We start from the raw sequence: 19,637 nt of genomic DNA, 5'->3' as shown, positions 1-19,637 counted from the left end.
AATCTATATATGTAGGGCCAGGAGGAGGGCCAGTTAGAAAGGGCTCTGGATCACTCAATTCCTATATATAATATACTATTTTAGCAAATACAGAAATCAGAGAGATCATAAATTTCAGTGGGAGTCCATCTCTGATGTATGCATTAAATTATGCTTGTTATTGCCAATGGTGTTGTATCTGAAGTTGAATTTTCCCAATTTCTCAGAAGTGACAGTTAAGTTATAATCTCAGCATGTTCAGCATGCTTAATGAACTCCTTGGGGAGACCAGAATATCTGTAACACAATTAACTTCCCATTCTTATGTAAATGAGGAGTTTCAGAGTCCCTGATGGAAGCCTGCTTTTTGGCTACTGTTAGAAAATGTATGCTATTAAGTGACACATGGAGCCTTAAGCTGGAATTTAGACTTCACTAATTTGTGCTGTGACATGTGCAAAGTGCTTTGGAGGAAATGTGAAACCCAGTTGTTTAAATGTAGTTGATGAAATAGGGATTATCACCCTTGGCTAAATTGTCATCAGCAGCTTGATTGCTTTCACTATTTTCTCATCTTAGAGAAGGAGTACTTGACACGTCTTTCACTCACAGTAGTTGCTTTAGTATTACAATTTTCTCATTACATAATTGAAGTTATTTATCTCAGATAAAACAAACCTAATAAGAAAAAAAAAGAATGTTTCTCAGTTCTTCTTACAAGTAGATATTCATTCAGCTAATATGTAGTATCTAAAATATGTAATTTTATATGTGTTTCAGAATAATTTTAAAATTAAAAGGTAAGTAATTTAACATAAGGAATATATATCCGAAAAAAGGTGTAATTTTTAAATGTATAATATTTGGACAAGTTTTTGAAATCTAATTGTAAAATCAAATATAATTTAAATCAACAAGCAATCCTGAGATTTAATTGTTTGCTCTCTTTGGTTATCATGTAGAAATAACATCTTAAATGAAATCATCTAGAAGAGGATGTCTAAAAAACACACCAAAGGAAATATCAAAAATGCCTTTACATATCAAGAAGCTATCTGAAGGCTTAATGAATAGATTTTCTTTTAGTGATGAAAATGTTTTGGAATTAGAGGTGGTGATTGCATGGCATGTTGATGAATACCCTAAGTACTTTAAAATGGTTAAGTTCATGTAATATGCATTTCATCTCAATAAAAAATCCAAAATATATTTAACTCGTTTAAAAATAAATGGTTTTTAAGGTTTATTTATTAATTTGAAAATCAGAGTTACAGAGAGAGAAGAAAAGACAGAAAGAGAGGGATATTCTATCTGCTGGCTCACTCCTCAGTTGGCTGCAATGACCAGGGCTGGACCAATTCAAAGTCATTAGCTGGGAGCTTCTTCCAGGTCTCCCTTGTGGGTGACAGGGGTCCAAACACTTGGACAATCTTCTGTCGCTTTTCCTAGGCAATTAGAAGGGAGCTGGATTGAAAGTGGAACAGACAAGATATGTACCAACACCTATAAAGGATGACAGCTGTACAGGTGATAGCTTTATGTACTATACCAAATATTGGCCTCAAAATAAACATGAAAGTTTGAAATAAGGGTGAAATGTGATTATTTATGTCCTTGAAATTAATTATTTGAAATTATTTTCACACAATTAAAATATTGCCTGGTTCTGCTGACTGCAGTCCTCAGCGCAGTGATTGTAGGATTTCGGTCCTGCTATTTACATTGCATTTAAAGCCACTCCTCTCCCTAGGCCTTATGTTAAGCACTCAACACAGAAGCTTGGGAAGCTAAGGGATGTAAAAAATTTGTTCTTTCCACAGAAATTAGCTGGCTTGAGTTTAAGAAGGAAAAAGGTATATGTAGGAGTTGGGGGAGGATAGCTTGACATCTGTCTATCTTTTTTCAAGGTTATTTTGTAAAAAAATTTTGAACTGATTTTCTTCTTTAGGCACAGATTCTGGAATTCAAATAATTCTTAACTTTTGTAAAGTATTTGTCAATGTCAATGTAGGTCTAAAAATAAAGTCTTCCAATCTTCCATGACATGGAAATAGCATTGTCTTTGATTGTTAAAGTATAATTCTACACAAAATGAGTCACAACTTAATACAACATTCCTGTAAAAAGGAAAGCTGATTACTTTCTTAACAACATCCGTGGCTTGATGAATAAATTAAATATGTCATGCATATCCAGAATAGGACAGCAATAGCAGCACACACAGACACACACACCCAACATTATAGAGGTAACTTTTAGCGCTGTTCATCCTTGTCCATTTCAGTGGAATTCTTTTTTCCAGGGCTCTACTTGCCCAGCATAAGCAGCAAGTATACATCAAGCAAGAGAGTAAAAAAATAAATTTTGCTCTGATTCCCTCCTGTTAATCAAGCACACTCTGTATTAATTGAGTTTTTGCTACAGTGACCTTGTCCGTGAACTAAATTCATTATATTTGTCTTACTAGTGTAAGCTTTGAAGAAAGGAAATTTAAAAGCCTTAACCCTGGAGAGTGACAAATAATTCTGCAACATGATGTCACCCTATAGCAATCAATTATCAAAGCCAATTAACACAATTCACATCATTGCTTTGCTTGTACTGATTATACTTTAAAATTTATAATCTCTTAAAAAGTCATCCTAAACAAAGATGCATTGTATTTAAAAATGTGAAGATCAACTGTGGAATATCATTTAAATGTATATTAGTAGAGTCTGTGCAAGAAAAAAAGAAAGCAAGATATGTGCCTATGTGCCTATTTTCCCATGTATAATATTATTTTCAAAGCATGAGTTTGATTACTGGAGGAATCAATGAATTATTATTAGCTTTTTGTAGAGATTTCTTTTTTCAAGAATTTGAGAACTGATCCTATCATTCCTGTAAAATGGCTTTGCCTTGGTGGTCAAATTGTCGGTGAGGAAAAATGTTTCCATATAAAATCAGTATATATCTTACATAAATAAGGAATGGCAGAATATTTAAAACAATTTTTATATTTCTAATAAAATAATAAGCCTAGGCAATATGTAACTCTTGTTAATTATTTTTAAAAGATGAATTTATTCATTTGAAAAGCATAGTGACAGAGGAGAGAGAGAGAGGAGAAGGAGAGGAGAGAGAGGCAGAAAGAGAGAGAGAGAGAGAGAGAGAGAGAATATTTCCATCTACTCTTTCACTCCCCAAATGCCCAAATGGCTGCAACAGCCAGAACTGGACCAGGCTCAGCCACCAGTCAGAAACTCCATCCTGGTCTCTCCCATTAGTGACAGGGGCAGAATCTCTTGGGCCATCTTCCTCTGAATTCTCAGGGACATTTACCAGGGAGCTGCATTGGAAGCAGAGCAGCCGGGGAACAACCAGTATTCTGATATGTGTTGCCAATGTTGTAAGCACTTAACACACGGCACCACAATGTAAGTCCTATGAAATGTTTTTATATAAAAAAGAACAGGTATTGATCAAGACCCTAGATACAACTACAAATTTAGAAACATAAAGAAATATATCAGTGACAAACAAAACACTTGAGTGCTTCAACAAAATGCAGGAAACTTGCTGGGAATATTAGCGAGCAAAACTATTTCTATATGTTTATCTGGATATTATTTTCTTTCTTTGAGGTATTGACACTTGAACTAATGTTGACAAAACAATGGCAAGTAAAACTGATGGCAAGTAATTGCAAATTGAGGAAGCTTCACCAGTTGAACTTGTGGCATTGAATATGTTGTTAATGCATACTCACATGGAAATAAAAGCTATTTTCCCTTAAGAAAGCTTTGAATGGAATAATAATAGTTAATTTTGTTGGTACTGATTTTAGAGTTTAGAAATTTCTGTGTGGCACAATTGAAAATATTTGTGCTTTGTATTGAATTACAATGTTTCAAAGTAAATCACCTGAATGTTGGTCTGATTTGTGTACTTAAATTGCTGTTTTCTACACATAATACATGTTATGCTTGAAAGAACAGCTGAAAGTGAAACTGCTTTTTCAGACTTGGGTAGCTCGTAGCTATTTCTCAAAAATTATCAGAATGGTTCAAATTGTGTATTCCGCCTAGTGGTTAAGAAGCCAGTCAGGATTCCTGTCCTACACTGGAGTTCCTGGGGTCAATTTGAAACTAAATTTCCTGACACCAGTTTCCAGCCTCTTTGGTAGCTGTGAACACACAGTCCTGGTGGCGGCTGTGATGGCTGACATAATTGATTTCCTTCCCAATAGTGTGAGACCTGTTTTGAGTTCCTGGATCCGGTTTTTGGCTCTAGCTCAACCCAAGCCATTGGGGGCATTTGAGCAGGGAACCAGCCAGTGGATGGGAGCTTGCTCTTTCTGTTTGCTTCTCAAATAAGTCAATAAAGAACTAATAATTAATTAAATAAAGTACTTTTAAAGTGATCTAAATTAACCTGTTTCTTGGCACTGGTATTGTGGCATGGTGGGTTAAAGCCACTGTCTATGATGTCGGCATCCCAAAAAGGTGTCAGTTCAACTCCTGATTGCTCTATTCCCATCCAGAGTCCTACCAATGGCCTGGTAAGAAGCAGATGAAAATGACTCAAACATTTGGGCTTCTGACAACAATGTGAGAGACCCGACAGAAGCTCTTGGCTTCTTCATTTGCTAATTCACTCCCCAAAAAGCCACAATGGCCAGAACTGGCCCAACCTAAAGCAGGAGCCAGGAGTTTCTTCTGGGTCTTCCACATAGGTTCAGGTGCCCAAGCACTTGGACCATATTCTGCTGCTTTCCCTACTGTATTAGCAGAGAGACGGATGGTGAGTGGAGCACCTGGGGCTCAAACCATACAGGATGTCAGTCATAAGCAGTAGCTCTATCTACTATGCCACAGCTCTGACACTAGATAAATCTTTAAAAAACAAAAACAAGCAAACAAACAAATAACAAAAACAAAACTCTATCCCTTGATGGAAGACAATAATATTTGTTACAAATTATAAAATTAGAAGTTATCAACAAAACATCATCGACAAGAAGAAAAGAATTTTGGAAAATTTACATTCAACACTGTGACAGTTACACAGTCTTTAAAGCTTTCTTAAAAGATTGACAGTAATATTATTGGATATAATTTCTGTATATTATGTTATAATAGATCCACATTTAGAATATCTGTGCAAATCAATGAGTCATTATTTTCCAAATTATAATTCATGACATTTTGAAATCCATTCAAGGTATGACATAGATTATATTTGCATAAAGTTAATATAGTTGCACATAGTTAATATAATTTGCATAGTTAATATAGTTCCAACAGCAACTGACCTTAAAGAAAGTATCACTTCTTGTGTTTCATGCAGGATCAAGGCAAAATATTCTCAATTATTTGAAAAGTTAGAGGAAATAGTCCACTGCCAAATATTTATGGATATTAAGCTTGATCTTTTCATACACTTAAACTTAAATAATACTGTAATAAATTATACATATTCAATATATATTTATTATTTACATAATATATTCATTATAAATAATATACAAATATGTATAATACATAATACATTATATATATTATAATTTTAATATATAATTTATTACATAAATAATAAATTTTAAAAACATTTAAAATGATATTTACAGTATTTTGAATGTCAACTCAAAATGCTAAATATACACACACGTATATATATATATGTGTGTGTATATATATATATATATTCTTTCTCCAACTGACAACTTTTGAACTGGGGTCTTGGTATTATGCCTTCAGACTCAAACATACTTCTGGGTCTTCAGCCTACTGATCAGTTTAAGTGATGTGTCAGTCTTCTTAACCTCTGTTTTGTTTTCATGCATGTCTTTTCATATTGGTCCTTCTTTCCTAGAAAATTGAAACTAGTACTAGAAATATGTATATCTTGATCGTTTCAATAAAAATCTGGTCACTTGTTCATTAAGAATATGGGTTCAGGCCGGCGCCGCGGCTCACTAGGCTAATCCTCCGCCTAGCGGGGCCGGCACACCGGGTTCTAGTCCCGGTCCGGGCGCTGGATTCTGTCCCTGTTGCCCCTCTTCCAGGCCAGCCCTCTGCTGTGGCCAGGGAGTGCAGTGGAGGATGGCCCAGGTGCTTGGGCCCTGCACCCCATGGGAGACCAGGAAAAGCACCTGGCTCCTGGCTCCTGCCTTTGGATCAGCGCGGTGCACTGGCCGCAGCACGCTAGCTGTGGCAGCCATTGGAGGGTGAACCAATGGCAAAGGAAGACCTTTCTCTCTGTCTCTGTCTCTCTCACTATCCACTCTGCCTGTCAAATGTGGGGAGCAACTCGGACTAGACTAAGTTACTGGAATTAAGACTTATTCTATGCATCTGCTCTCCCACAATATGGCGCTGGGAGAGAAGAAAACAGCTTCTTCGCAGCTGCTTCCAGTTCAGCCAATAAACTGTAGGACTTGCTCCTGATTGGAGGAGAGCAGCGTACTCGGCGTGTGGGCAGCCGAGTTAGGATTGGCGGAGGAGGACTATAAAGGAGGAGAGAGACGGCATGCACCAGGAACATCTAAGGGGAACATCTAAGGGAACACCTGTGCAGCCCCCAAGAGAGCCAGCCGGCGGTGTGCCACTCCCCTGCGGAAGTGGGGAATGTGGCCAGGGGGAACTGCCCTTCCACGGAGGTGGAAGGGATAGTAGCCAACCCGGGAAGAACCAGCAGCAAACCCGGGGAGGGCCGAGCAGACGAAAAGAACAGCGCAGGGTTCAGTGTTGCTCCTCCACGAAGATGGGGAGCGACAGTCAAAAAACAAACAAACAAAAAAAGAATATGGGTTCAAGCAGATCATTAAGGATGAATTCTTCTTCAACTTAAAGACTTGATTTAATTCATACCAATAGTTTTTTTCTGTATCATTATTATTATTTTCAAAATATGCTATCTGTAGAAAATTGCTATGGATTAAATTGTGTCTCCCAAAATTTATGTCTTAAAATTCTAGCCCCCAGTAACTCAGAATGTGACTGTATTTGAAAAAAGGTCTTTAGAGAGATTATTTGATTAAAATGAAATCATTTAGTGTAGGCCTTAATGCAATATGACTACTGTCACTGTAAGAAGAGGGATTTTTTACACTGACAATGACAGAGGGAAGGCCATGCACAAAGAAGTGGGAAAGATGGCTACCCTCAGGCCAAGAAGATAAGTCAAGCCAACCTGAAAACAACTCAGTTTTGGATTTTGACCTCTGTAATGTTAAGAAAATACATTTCTAGCATTTAAGCCACCAAGTTGGGGATATTTTATTATGGTGATTTTAGAAAAGTAATTTAAAACACAATCAAAATTATTAAAATTTTGTCTTTTCATGATGATTTTACTCATCCTTCCCTTTATGTTAAATTTGCATGCTTATCATTGCCAGAAGTTAATTAAAGTATGCTCAATAACCTAAAATAAACAATATGCATTATGATACTCTTATATTCTATATGAAATAAATTTTAAAAACGTCAATGTTATCTATAATGTTTATTCCATTTTTAACATGCCATATTTGGCATGTAAAATACTATAGGCAGTATTTGGTTTGGTCCTCAAAATTATACATGAAATATGCCTTAAATAAAAAATGGAGTGAATTAAATACAAAATTCATTTTCTTGAATGACAAGTTTTCATTTTATTGTTTTTTTTTTTAAGTTTTTTATTTATGTTTTGACAGGCGGAGTTTTGACAGTGAGAGAGAGAGAGTGACAAAGAGAAAGATCTTCCTTTTTCCGTTGGTTCACCCCCCAAATGGCCGCTACTTCTGCCCCACTGCGGCCAGCGTGCTGCACCAATCCGAAGTCAGGAGCCAGCTGCTTCCTCCTGGTCTCCCTTGCGAGGGCAGGGCCCAAGCACTTGGGCCATCCTCCACTGCCTTCCTGGGCCACAGCAGAGAGCTGGACTGGAAGAGGAGCAACCAGGACAGGACCGGCGCCCCAACCGGGACTAGAACCCGGGGTGCCGGCCCTGCAGGCAGAGGATTTTTAACAGTGCCCTGGAACATATATCTAAAATATTCAACACAAAAACCTCATAACATTAAGTGGGATTTAGAATAATCTTTTGCAAAAGAGATCATAAAATTACAGAAAAGAAATTCGATGTTGAGAAAAATATAAAAATGACATTCTCTAAGTGATTTTTATAAGACTCATTAGTGCTGCAATGAAATGAAATGTTCAGTTATGATGCTAGTTTTGTGGTCTCAGTCACCACTGGATAAAGTCATTTTATAGACCTATCAACTTTAAATTCAGAGTACATAAGAAAAAGTAGAATTTAAAAGAGCATTTAAGTACTCTAAAATAAACAAAGAAAACATTTTATAACATGACTACATGAAGATATTTGGTTAATTCCACATACATCAAACATCAATTTTATTTTATATAATATTGAACTTGAGTTCCAAAATATTCAAAATATGTCTCACCATATTTTATACTTATTGTACCATATTTGTTAAAAAAAATTCGTGGGCTGGCATTGTGGTGCAGCAAGTTAAGCACCATCTGTAGTGTCAGCCATCATCACATCTGGGTACTAGTTCAAATTCTGGGTATTCCACCTACAATCCAGCTTCCTCCTAATGTACCTGGGAAAGTAGTGGAGAATGACACAAGTCCTTGGACCCCTTCAGTGTGGGAGACCTGGGTGAAGCTCCTGTCACCTGGCTTCAGGCTGACCCTGCCCCAACCATTGTGGCCATTTGGTGAGTGAATCAGTGGATGGAAGACCTCTCTATCTCTGTATCTCTCAATCTATATCTCTGTATCTCTGCCTTTCAAATAAACAGAATAAATCTTTTTTAAAAAAATTGTTACATGGATTGTTCAGTGGCTATTGATTAATCACATGTTTGATCCTCCTCTGCACACCTTGTGACATTACACTGGCTTTTTAGAATGGACTCATCCCCTTGATCAAGTCAGAAAACATTTTTATTTGCATTTAAGTGGGGTCCAAAACCCACACTTCTTTAAGCAATTATTATTTAGGTAGCAATGATAACCTCAGGCTTCTGAATAAATTAGAGGTTAGATTCATGTTTATATCACAAATGCAATATAACATGATATTAAAAATATAACAGACCTGTCATGTATTACTCAAAAAAAAATAATTTAGAATTAAAAAAGGAATTAAATGTGATTTAAATTTTATTGCCTTGAAAAATAAAAAACTGTTACAATAGAAATATTATTAATGTAGTATATTCTTGATCATAAAACATGCTATTCCAAAAATTACCATAACTAATATTTGTATGTACAAACATTAACCCACAGTATCACTCTTTATACTCATATACACACATTAGATATACATCACATAAAAATATAGTATGTATTTTCAGATCTATCTATATATACATATATATATATATGCAGATATATTCAAGACAAAGATACATTTCTCTGCTGCATTGACCTTCCTCACTAATGGTGTGATTTTTCAGGACCTGAGTTGACAAGTGCGAGGTATTAGAAAGTGTCTAAAGCCAAATTACACTTGTTCAATAGAAAGGATGCAGATGCAAGCACATCTGCCCACTACTGTAACTGGCAGATAGCCTGATGAGAGCTATAATTTTATTGCTATACTTTGGACAGAAGACATTTGGGGCCAGATTATGTGTCACCATTGAGTGGCTAATTTGGAACTGTCATAACTGCCAACATAGAAGTGATATTAAATATTCTTTATGAATATTTAATTTATTTACTACTGCCATCCCTTTCTACTAATATTAATTAATTACTTTGCTTGCACCCTGGTTCAACTCATGTATGTTCTATTTGTTCTATTATAACTTGTGTATCAATTTCCATATCAATACTTCACACAATAACTATTTGTTATTTATACTTTATTTCATATTTACTCATATTTGTTCCTATTGGTTCTTTTTTTCCTTATAGCAGAATAGAACATTCTTAAATATTTTAGCAAATATATGTTACAATATTTTATAACCATTTGCAGAATAATAGAGAATGACACTTTTAAGATAATATTTTACTCTTCAGTTTCTCAGCCATGTGCTCGAATCAAGTTTGAAAAAAAAAAAAAGCTATGCAACACTCTCAGAGAATCTTGACTCTATCTGACCGTCCTTTCATAAGAATAAAATATTTAAAATTGTGTGCTTATTATTTCAGCTCCTCTAGTTTATTCTAACGTAAGTGCTTATAGATTTAAGTTGCCTACAAAGCATTTTAAAGTGCTTTTAAAACAGGTTAGTGACATAAAGCAAGAATTTTGGAATGAATTTCTACCAGCGGCTATCTGTAGGTGTTTAGTTATCTGACTAAAAGTTGGAAAGGATAATTGAAATTTTTGTCTTAGAAAAAAAAAGTTCACGGAAGTCTGCAGAAAAAAATGCAGAAAAATAAATGATATAAAACTGCGAATGCATTTTAACATAATTCTATCGGCACTCCTAAATGTTGTTCATGATGATGTTTAGCACATTTAAATGGGAATTATAGATATTTATATAATTAAAAATGTAGTTTTTTTATGTTTTTATCACAAATTAAGTTATGTTCCCATCAACTGTATCATAGACAACTATAACATGGTATTTCATGTTATAGATAATATTTCAGCTATAAAGTTTAATGGTTTCGCTCAGATATTTATTATAAGCGGAACATCCCTGTGTATATTACAAACATTGAAGGTAGTAACAGCTCTACTTTTGTATAAGTACCATGTGCCTTACAATGTATTACTGATTATGCAATTTCATTTAATGCAATGTTATGCAATGTTTATTTTACAAAAAAATGCCTCATAATCCTCACTTTACCAATACATCACTGTGATTTATAAAGGTGGGTATTATGTTACAAAGTTGGTAAGCAATTAACCTAGGAAAGTAAACGTATTCTTGATTTCAGTGTGCTGGGTTTCCACTCAAAAATGCTACATTTCCCAGAGACTCTGTAATAACTGGATTATCCTTTCCTTGTGAGTCAGGCATTTCAATATTTGCCACTGCATCTATGTGGAGGGCTCTACAACCATAGCAAAAACATCTACCACTTGCTCATCCCGCAGTGGAATTTGTCATGTGTTTATTGTGGAAATTTTCAAGGACATTCAAAAGTTGAAAAAGTAATACAATTGTTTTCCATGTGCTAATCCTCCACTTCAGCAGTTATAAATTCATGGGTATAGGTGTTTCAAGCTATTCCCACATGATTCTCTGCTCCTCTCTCATTTATCCAGTTTTAGAGGCTATATATGTAAAAGAGAAGAAATAGTTATGATAATATAACTTCACATATTTTACTACACTTAGGAAAGTAATAATAATTATTAACATCTTTGAGTTGTATTCAAATCTCATTAATGATCTTCTAATTTTCAAGTTATGGTTTTGACTCTCCCCCTCCTCCAGTAACTAGGTGCTTAGTCCATGAGGTTCTAATATCAGTAACACACGCAAAACAGAGCACCTGAGCTTTCTGAAGCTTATAAAATAATCAGATCTGATAGCTTTTTGTCCTTCAACTGTAGTCACAGCCAAATACAGAGACAAGTGGAAGAAAATAAATCTGCACTCAGCGAAGAAGGCACTGTAAGCTTATTTGACAAAAGACAAACTGAAGGAGTAGAGTCTGTACAAGCGGTGCTATTCTTCCAGTTTGCTGTATGTCTTTAATCTGTAGCACTGATCCTCAACATTTTTATCTCAAGACAACTTAATATTCCTAAAATATTGAAAGTCACAATGAACTTTTTCTTATGGAGTTTTATATATATATAGCTCTCAATTTTTTGTTCTCTGAAAGCCTTCGTTGATTGGATGAAACCTGCCCACATTGGAGAAGGCAATCTTATCTACTCGGTTTATCAATTAAAATGTTAATCTCTTGCAAGAAACATCCTCACTAACATGCTCAAAGTAGTGTTTAACAAAATCTGGGCACTCCAGGGCCCAATTATTCTGACATATAAAATTATCACCCCTTTCAGCTCCTGCACTACTTAACAATGCATGTCAAATAGTCTTTGTGGCTTCAAAGAGCTTTAAGGTCTTGAGGCTCACCGTTCAGTATAATAAAAAAAAATTAAACTAAAATCAGTAGTAGTTTAGTGAGAGAAAAAAATCACATCAAATAGAAATTTTAAAATGATCTGTCATCACTACTAAGTGATGAATTTCACAATTTTCAGAAGGAAACAAGCAGTACCAATCCAGATCAAGAATATGTGATAGCCAAAAATATAACATAAGTAGAAAATATAAACAAAAGGGGCCAGCACTCTGGCATAGCAGGTAAAACTGCCAACTGCAGTGCCAGCATCCTATATAGGCGCCGGTTTGAGTCTTGGCTGCTCTACTTCCAATCCAGCTCTGTACTTCCGATCAATCTCTCTCTCTGCCTGGGAAAGCAGTAGAAGATGGTCCAAGTCCTTGGCCTTCTGTACCCACATGGGAGACCCAGAGAAAGCTGCTAGCCCTGGCTTCTGATTGGCACAGCTCCAGCAGTTGCAGATAATTGGGGAGTGAGCCAGTGGATAGAAGACCTTTCTCTCTCCCTCTGCCTCTCCTCTCTCTCTGTAACTCTGACTTTCAAATACATAAATCTTTTAAAAAAAGAAAATACAGCCAAAATAAATTACACTTAGCATCAGAAATAGAGCAGAAATGATGAATTTGTGTATTTAATAAAAATCAGCCTACTAGAAAGATATTGTAAATACATTTATTTATTTATTTATTTATTTTAGAGGAAGAGAGAGAGAAGATTCTTCCATCTACTGGGTGACCTCAAAATGTCTACAGTAGCTGGGGTCTGTAGCCAGGAACAGGAACTTAATGCAGGTCTCCTCCATGGATAGCTGGAATCCAATTACTAGAGGCATCAGCAGTGTTCCCTAGGGTCTCTATAAGCAAGGAGCTGGAGTTGGGAATTGGAGCAAGATGTCAAACCTAGATACTATGTTGTGAGGTGTAGATGTCTTGACCACTAGGCTAAATAAGAATACCTGTTACTTATTTATTTTGTAAAAGATTTATTTCTTTATTTGTAAGTCAGAGTTACACATAGAGGGAAGGAGAGGCAGAGAGAGAGAGAGGGAGAGAGAGAGAGAGAGAGAGAGAGGTCTTCCATCCTTGTTCACTCCCCAACTGGCTGCAATGGCTGGAACTGCACTGATCTGAAGCCAGGAGCCAGGAACTTCCTCCGGGTCTCCCACATGACTGTAGGAACCTAAGGACTTGGGCCATCTTCCACTGCTTTCCCAAGCCATAGCAGAGAGAGGGATTGGAAGTGGTGCAGCTGGGACTTGAACCGGTGCCCATATGAGATGCGGGCACTGCAGCTGAAGTTTTACCCTTTATGCCACAGCGCTGGCCCCAGCTTGTCATTTATTTCAAAAGTGTTCCAGATAAACTTATTAATTTATAAAGCATTGTTTAAGAAATAGGCTTTATTAGAGAAATAGACGTCTCCAAATTCATTGGGATAAAAGAACCACTAATAGATGTATCAGATGTGTTTTACTTGGCATAGATTTCATTTCAGTCAAGTGATCACTTCATAGAATGGATCACCTGTTGGAGATTTGAATTCTGCATTTAAAGAATTAAAAAAAAAACAGTTTTGCTTCTACACAACTCATTTATAAACAGTTGCAATTCACCTGCAGTAGGTGAAAGTGTGCTAAACTCTTCTTATAGCCAAAGATAGGTATGTTCCAGAGTGATCTTGTACTTAATCCACTGCTGACCCCAAATCAGTGGTTCCTTTAATTTGTCCAAATGATTTCAAGTCTTTATTATCTTAACAAACCTGAAATTCCTTAGTATTCTTTCAATCACAGAGATTCTAACTTCCAAAACCAAAGCTGCCACCAGATCTTCCCTCCTTTCTCCACAGGATGATATGCCCCTCAGGGGAACATGATGGCCCCTAGTACAGCAGTTATTTCATCATCACCTTTGCCAGTGTTTTATTCTCACCCCAAAGAAACTACATCCTTTATTCCAGGATACTCAGTTGAATTTAATTAGATTTCGGTTGATTGTCACTCCTGGATATACCCATTTATTTATTTATATTTTATTTTTTCAAAGAATCATAGCTTAGGATTGATTCTATCCTGTCGATCCTATCAGGCCAGGAACATCACCAAAGGGCAACTGTTCACAGTAAAAGGAATCAGATTTATGTTCTTAATATATATAAAAAATAAAAACATAGAAAGATGAAATAAGATAGCATATAATGGAGTCAACTCAATTGAAGAAAATGAAACACTGAGAATGTGCTTTAAGAAAATATTCATCTAATTTTGGAGATTTATATCATTCTTTCATAGATTGAATCTTATTCCTTATACTGCTTCTACGGATTGCAGCTAATGTAAATTTAATATGTAGAAATTAAAAAGTGAGTCACATACATCTGAAATTGAATAAACACCTTTGTAAATATATGGAGAACCTCATTAAAATAATATGACAATTTTATAGATGATATATTTGCACAGCACAATATCATTTCTGAGTTAAAGAAGAAAGTTGATGTATTATTTTTATATCCACCTAAAATGGACTGGTATAGAAAATAGAAATATATGCATATTTATTATTTGAAGTGTTTTAAAAAATATAAATTAATATTGAATAATTATTTTGGACCAAATGACTTTACATGGCTTTTGATTATTTTTAACATAATGCTAACTAGATCAATTATAAGCAGATATACATAATATTAAAGCATACAAAGTCAGTTTTAATCATAGATTTTGACCCAATTCATTTCTGAATATCTCATGACATAATTAACCTTTCTTATTTAAAATCTAAGTCTTTTCATGTTAATTGAACTGTACTTATCTATGTCTATTTAATGCAAGGATCTCCAAAACTGTAGTTATAGCTTATTACATTGGGAGGAATAAAAAATTAAATTTATCTAGAAAAGCATATATTAATTCAGAATGCCTGATACATGAAATGGATCAATTATGCAGTCTTGGAAACATATTATATCCAAGGGTCTTCAGTAGTAAGGGAGAAATTAAAGGACACTTGATCAGATTGTATTATTTTCAGGTTAAGAAATTCCTGCCGTATTGAATGAGTACTGAATAATAGATTAAACTATATAGTTATTGAGAATCAGATGTGTTTCCTGCATTATTCTAAGTTTGCATTGATTATTCCACTTAAAATTTGCTATACCATTGTAAAATTGTTTTTATCATATTAAGTGAATTAGTAGTATATTATAAATTTGGAGTTTTTAAGGAAAATAAGGATTCTTGATCTCACTTTAATTCACATATTTTTCTGAACCTGATTCTCTTTCTCCCTGTGATTTTATGAATCACTGCTTTAAATTTTAAAAATTGTATCTTCTTAGATCATCAAAATTTGGCTTATTAACAACATTGTTACTACTAAATAGATCGTACCTGCTAACGCTAACTGATGGAGTAAATAAAGGGGAGAGTGATCCAACATGGGAAGTGAGATACTCAGCAGACTCGTAGAATGGCAGATGTCCTAAATAGCACTCTGGCCTCAGAATCAGCCCTAAAGGCATTCGGAGCTGGCTGAAAAGCTCATGAGAGTATTTCAGGCATGGAAAGCCAAGACACTCTGGCAAAAGATCTCTGCGAGTGAGATCCCAGTGGAAAGAACAGGTCATCAAAGAAGGAGGTACCTTTCTCTGAAGGGAGGAGAGAACCTCCACTTTGACTATGACCTTGTCTAAACAAGATAAGAGTCGGAGAACTCAGAGGGCTTCCATAGCCTTGGAAACTCATGACTGGAGCATAGGGAGATTACTGATGCCATAGACAGGAGTGTCAATTGGTAAAGTCAACAACAGGAGTCACTGTGCACTTACTCCTCATGTAGGATCTCTATCCTTAATGTGCTGTACATTGAGATTTAATGCTATAACGAGTACTCAAACAATATATTTCACTTTGTGTTTCTATGGGGGTGCAAACTGTTGAAATCCTTACTTAATGCATACTAAACTGATCCTCTGTTAAAAAAAAAAAAAAAAGAAATTATCAATTCCCAACTTGACTCTCACTGGGATTAAACATGACAATAGGTCTGCTCTGATTTCATCATCATTTAAAAAAATCATCTATTATTTTTCACTTTATGTTTCTGTGTGGGAGCAAACTGTTGAAATCCATACTTAATGTATACTAAGCTGATCTTCTGTATATTAAGATAATCGAAAATGAATCTTGATGTGAATGGAAGGGGAGAGGGAGTGGGAAAGGGGAGGGTTGTGGGTGGGAGGGACGGTATGGGGGGGAAGCCATTGTAATCCATAAGTCGTACTTTGGAAATTTATATGCATTAAATAAAAGTTTAAAAAAAATGAAAAAAAAATAAATAAATAGATCGTCACCAGGTGTAGCTGATTTTGCTTCTAGGATAATCATTCTTGCATCATTCTTTTATCTCAATGTCTATAAAAACATTTTTATGCATCGTTTCCTTACCATTTTCAACAGCACATCTTAAATGACTTCCACACTGATTGCAGTCACCCTCAACAATGCAAACTGTGGTATCTCTTTAATTATTTTGCACAGATGTCTGCAACAGTTATCTACTGTTCACCAAAAGCAAACAGAGAGCAGAAGAGTGCATAGCCATTTATATGCAACCAAGTGTTATATGCAATTCTTTCTTAAATTATTCTACCCAGAACATATTTTGTTATTTCGACTTCTGAAGCTTTTCTCATGGTACTCCTTTCCATAAATGTCTTTAATCATATGATATAAAAATCTACATTATACCCCAGAGCCTAAATAATACAAACTCAATATTTTTTCTAATTACTATATTCACAACATCTTTTGCATATGTTTTTTGTTCCTCTTCACAAAGTTTGAAACACTGATGAATCATTTCATTATCTACTCTTTGCCAGTCAGTAGTGAGTGTTAACATTGACAATATCAGGAAATTCTAAGAAATTTAGTAATTTTTATTCTACCCAATCATAGAATCATTGGATTTAAAACAAAAGATTTATTATTTTTTTTCAAAGGGAGGGGAGAATTACAGAGAGAGAGGAAAGCAAACGCGTGTGCGCACACACACACACACACACACACACATAGACTCTTCCATCTGCTGGTTCACTCCCCAAATGGCCATGACAGCCAGGACTGGGCCAGGCTGAAGCCAGGAGCCAGGAGCTTCTTATAATCCTTCACTCACTTGGGTGCAGCGAAACCAACACTTAGACCATCTCCTACTGCTTTTGCAGTCACATTAGCAGGGAGTTGGGTTGGAAGTGGAGCAGTAGGCACATGAACCAGCGCTCATATGGGATAACAGCACTACAGAAAGAAGCATAACCCATTATGCCACTGTTCCAGCCCTGGAATCTGTTGCTTTTATCACTGATGGAATGATGTCAAATGTAGTGTCAACTAAAGCTAGTCATGGGACAGGACCACCTAACAGCATAAATTGTTTCATGTTTGAATATCCATGTTAGCATAAAGTTGTACAAAAACAGGAGAAAACTTTTTGTAACTTTAATGATTTACAACAATCTTATTTTAAAGAAAACACTTTTTAATTGGCACAGAGTATTTGTAAATGGTTATTGGCTATATTACACATGTATAAAATGTGTAATTATCGGATCATGATAATTAGCATTTTCATTTCAAATATTTTCCACTACTATGAATTGGAAAACTTTGCACTTTTTTATATAGTTTGAAATACATTATAATTTATTGCTGACTACTGGTGCCACATTTTGGTATTATGTATAAACCGGTACTTTAACAGTATTAGCTAAATAAGGAGCAAATTTGCATTTTAGCACAAATTTACAGACAGTGAAAAAGCTATTCTGATTGATTTTTGTCAAGATAGAAAAACGTTTTTATGGATATGATAGAATTAAACCAATTAATAAAAATAGAAGAAATGTAACTGAAATAAAGACCAAATTAGCTCATACTAGTTATAATTGCTAATTTAATTTCTCACATGCCTCAGTTATATTCCATAGCTATGATCAATAGCAAAATACTAAAAATGAGTATTTGCAAACTGCATTGGTTAATTGTGCAATAATATAATCTAAAGTATCATTTATGTATAAAATCTATAAATCAACTTAAAACCAGACGCATTATTTGAAAAAGTAAGTCATGATTTAAAAGTTGTCAAAAGCAGATCATCACTTCCTAAAAGTTCAAGTGAGGTTAAGGTTCATGTTCCATTCTTCATTTACACAAAGCTATAATTTACTTAGGGGCCTTTTAATAAAATAAAACAGCAATACAAAAACAAAACTCTTAAATAGTGTGTACTTATTATTTGATAATGATATAACTATTGATATTTTAGTGGTTGTATAATTTAAGTAGGTGATATTCATGCAGAAAAGTGATTATTAAATTTGAGTTCGATGTAAAATGACTATGACATCATAAACTAGAACTTGATCAAAAATAGGTATTATTACCTGCTTACATGTAATAATTATCAAGTAGAATATTCTGAAACGACCTTTTGCATACTATGAAACAATGTGATCCTATTTTTTTAATAATTAAAATTATTTGGCCTGCGCCGCGGCTCACTAGTCTAATCCTCCACCTTGCGGCGCGGGCACACCGGGTTCTAGTCCCGGTCGGGGCACCGGAATCTGTCCCGGTGCCCCTCTTCCAGGCCAGCTCTCTGCTGTGGCCAGGGAGTGCAGTGGAGGATGGCCCAAGTGCTTGGGCCCTGCACCCTATGGGAGACCAGGAGAAGCACCTGGCTCCTGCCTTTGGATCAGCGCGCCGGCCGCAGCATGCCAGTTGCGGCGGCCATTGGAGGGTGAACCAACGGCAAAAGGAAGACCTTTCTCTCTGTCTCTCTCTCTCTCACTATCCACTCTGCCTGTCAAAAAAAAAAAAATTAAAATTATTTGAAAGGCAGAAACACTGAAATTGAGAGACAGAATGACAGAAAACAAGAAAAGCTCCTCTATGCTGTTTCACGGCTTAACACCTGCAAGAGGTGGTACTGGGTTGAAATAAAAAGCCGAGTGTCAGTAACTCAGTCCAGTCTCACACATTGTGGCTGGGATCTAACACTTGAGCTTTCGTTTGTTTGCCTCCTAATATCTGCATTGGCAGGAAGCTGTAATTGGGAGCCAGAGCTGGGGATCAATTCCAGATATCTCACTATGATACATGACATCTTAATTGTCTTAAATAATAGGCCAAAAACTTGCCCCCATGCTAACTTTTAAAGATGTGAACTGAACTCTCAGGCTTTCTTATTTATCTAATTCATCCAATCATTTTAATAAATTTATAATTGCAACACACTGGCAAAATGCAACATGATTTAGAGTGGCAAATAAAATCAAAAGGGTGAATGAACAAAAGACAGTTTTAAGAATTGAATTTATTCATACTTTCAGATTATTAAGAGATATTCTGTAAGTAGACAATACTGATCAAATAGGTAAATGACAATCCCTCAATATGTGGCATTCAATGTAGGATTTTGAATTTATTTTGAACTTATTTTCAACCTAAGAACATCCTTACCTATTGGAAATTTGTGTTCTACTATCAGATATTTCACTGCCATATTTAAATTTAACTCTAATTTTATTAAATAT

This window comes from Oryctolagus cuniculus, chromosome 9 (genome assembly GCF_051225735.1).
Source record: "Oryctolagus cuniculus isolate XC-2025 breed Fujian yellow rabbit chromosome 9, ASM5122573v1, whole genome shotgun sequence".
NCBI lineage: Eukaryota > Metazoa > Chordata > Mammalia > Lagomorpha > Leporidae > Oryctolagus > Oryctolagus cuniculus.
This window is presented reverse-complemented; position numbering follows the sequence as displayed.